The sequence below is a fragment of the Lemur catta genome, chromosome 1 (genome assembly GCF_020740605.2).
Source record: "Lemur catta isolate mLemCat1 chromosome 1, mLemCat1.pri, whole genome shotgun sequence".
In the NCBI taxonomy this organism is placed as follows: Eukaryota; Metazoa; Chordata; class Mammalia; order Primates; family Lemuridae; genus Lemur; species Lemur catta.
In genome coordinates, this window is record NC_059128.1 from 205,239,991 (window position 1) to 205,243,369 (window position 3,379).

General features: G+C 42.8%; 1 pseudogene; it reads left to right on the forward strand.

Annotated features, from left to right (window-relative positions):
• Nucleotides 1-1,205: 1,205 nt before the first annotated feature.
• On the forward strand, nucleotides 1,206-1,985 carry LOC123641762 (annotated as a pseudogene).
• Nucleotides 1,986-3,379: the final 1,394 nt, after the last annotated feature.

The following is a 3,379-nucleotide window of genomic DNA, read 5'->3' on the forward strand; positions in this document are numbered from 1 at the left end:
GTTCACATACCTTTAAAATCCATGTGTTGAAACCTCATCACCAATGTGATGGTATTGGGAGGTGGAGCCTGTGGGAAGTGATTAAGTCACGAGGGCAGAGCCCTCCTGAATAAAATTAGTGCCTTTATAAAAGAGGCTCCAGAGAACTGATTTTCCCCTTCCACCATGTGAAGACACTTTTAGGTGTTTTCTGTGAACCAGAAAGCAGGCCAGACACTGAATCTGCCAGTGCCTTGATCTTGAACTTCCTAGCCTCTAGAACTGTGAGAAATAAATTTCTGTTGTTTATAAATTACCCAGTCTAAGGTATTTTGTTATAGTAGCCCAAATGGACTAAGACAATGTTGTATGCTGCCCTAAGAGAACTTTCTATGCTGACGGCAATGTTCTACAACTTCACTGTCCAGTGAGGTAGCCACAGGCCATGAGTGGCTGTTGAGTACTTGAAATGTGACTTCTACAACTGAGGAACTGAATTTCAGTTCATTTAAATATAAATAGTTACATGTGACTAAGTGACTACTGTGTTGGATGATGCAACTCTGTGACTTTGAAAGAGCACAGTCCACAGAATATCTGAGTTATTCATATCCACAGTAAATTTTGAGAAGCAGTGGTGTAGGTGATACTGACAAAGGTGGTTTGTAGACCACATTTTGAGAAGTGCTGCTCCAATCTGTGTGCTTCCAGAATCCACTTTCTAAAAAAGGCAAAAGTGAGCCTGGCACAGTAGCTTATGCCTGTAATCCCAGCACTTTGAGAGGCCAGTGCAGGAGGATCCCTTGAGCCCAGGAGTTTGGGACCAGCCTTGACAACACAGCAAGACACTTTTTCTACAAAAAAAAAAAAACAAAAACTGGGCATGGGTGCCTATAGTCCCAGCTACTCAGGAGGCTGTGGTAGGAGGGTCACTTGAGCTCAGGAGTTCGAGGCTGCAGTGAGCTATGATCATGCCACTGCATTCCAGCCTGGCTGACAGAGTGAGACCCTGTCTCAGAAATGAAAACAAAAACAAAATTTAAAAGGCAAAGTTCTTATTATTAATCTCATTTAATAGGTGCAGTTCAACTGCTGAAGGCAATATAATTAGTCAGTAGTAAAAGTAAGATTTGGACCCAAGTCTGCCTGGTTCAGAAGTTGAAATCTCAAATGCCTATAGAAGTGTTAAATGGTTTGATTATAAAACAAGTTGAGCCTTCAGCACCATGGTGGTTGGCAAGAACAAGCACCTTATGAAAGGCAGCAAAAAGTGAGCCAAGAAGAAAGTGGTTGATCCATCTCCTAAGAAAGATTTGTATGATGGGAAGGCACCCGCTACGTTCCATATAAGAAATATTGGAAAAACAGTAGTCACCAGGACTTGAGGAACCCAAATTGTAACTGACGGCCTCAAGGGTCGTGTGTTTGAAGGGAGCCTTGCTGATCTGCAGAATGATAAAGTTGCATTTAGAAAATTCAAGCCGATTACTGAAGATGTTCAGGGTAAAAACTGCCTGACTAACTTCCATGGCATGGATCTTATCCGTGACAAACTGTGTTCCAAGGTTAAAAAATGGCAGACTGTCACTGAAGCTCACGTTGGTGTCAAGACTACTGATGGTTATTTGCTTCATCTCTTCTGTGTTGGTTTTACTAAAAAATGCAACGATCAGATACAGAAGACCTCTTATGCTCAGCAGCAACAGGTCTGCCAAATCCGGAAGAAGATGACAGAAATCATGAGCAGAGAGGTGCAAATGACTTGAAAGAAGTATTCAGTAAATTGATTCTGGACAGCATTGGAAAAGACATGGAAAGGCCTTGCCAATCTATTTATCCTCTCCATGATATCTTCGTTAGAAAAGTAGAATTGCTGAAGAAGCCCAGATTTGCATTGGGAAAACTCATGAAGCTTCATGGTGAAGGTAGCAGTTCTGAAAAAGCTACTGGGTAATAAAGTTGAATGAGCTGATGGATATGAACCACCAGTCCAAGAATCGGTTTAAAATTCAGACTTTTAATAATGACAAATAAAGAGTCCTATGTGTGAAAAAAAAATTAAATTAAATTAAAAGCAGCTACTCTATATCCAGTTGATTGTACCTCAGAATTGCCAGATCTTGTAATTTTTCAGAAAAATCCATAAATCTGAATTTTTATGTAAGATACTCTTGATTTTTGAAATCTTGTGTAGACCAAACAAAATGGGTTTGCAGTCCTGACACGGTCTATAAGCCACCAGTTTCCAAGCCTAGCTAGCTCAATAGCGCAAAAGCTTTCCTCTGCCCTGCCGTCTCCACGAGGAACAGAGGACAGGGGTTTGCCCTTTCAGGGTCTTTCCAGGCAGAGTCAAGGTCTTCTCACAGCAATTGTCAATATGATCCTTTCAGTGCTTGTGACATATCCCTAAATAGTTATTTTTATGTTTGTCTTCTCAACTAGGTTGCAAGTCCCTGGCGGAGTAATTTGCCCACAGTTGCACAGCTCTCAATTCTGTTGACTTCCAGTGTTAACGCTGTGTGGTCTCGGTTCAGTATCTCCACCTGCACCTCTTAAGTCTATGTGGAAAAGCTTATGTCTGATTTTTTCCTTTGGCGAGAAGGCTGAAAGTGGAGGAGGAAAGTGAGCTAGGGTGGGACCCTGGGGCTGGGGCTAGTGTTGAGGGGCTCTCTTAGAGGGAGGAGAGTCTCCCAGAATCACGCAAACAAGGCAGATGCGAGCGAGGTGGGCCAGGGAAGTGCACAGCCGGTGCTGGTGCCGGTGTAGCCCGACAGGGGGCCTGAGCAGGTCAGGACAGGAAGGAAAGCCAGGAAGAAAAGGCACAGAGCCAGAGAATCTGTGAGGAAAAGGAGATCAGGGAGACAGATTGTGCTCACATTAGAGGGTGGCGCTGGTTTGATACTTGGGAGAGTCACAGGAAGGAACAAATACTATGATGTCCCCATGTAGTGCCAGGTACCAAAACAGGGGCTCCATTAATACTCAGTGATTGATTAATTGTCATAAAGATCCCCATAAGGGACTAATCAATAGATGTCTCTCACCCTTAAAAGTCAAGCAAAAGAGAAGATCGCAAAATTTGAAAAAGCTAACACAACCCAATATTTCCAATTGTGTATTTCTCCTTCCCTGCCTGTTTGCCACATCAGCAGTTTCCCACCCCATGAAGATATTGCCATTCAATATCTATTAATCCTTTTATTTGTCTTAAGGATCAAATTAAAATCCATTTGCCCACTTGCATGCAGCACTGATTACTCTCAAAGAAAATGTAATGGAGCTGGAGAAGTTTCAAAGTAGAAACCCCAGAATAATCAAAGGAAAGAGAATGGCCTCCAGTGGTTTGGACTCCGAGCCCTATGCCCGTGGGGAGATGCAAGAGAGCGGTGAGATCCAATCT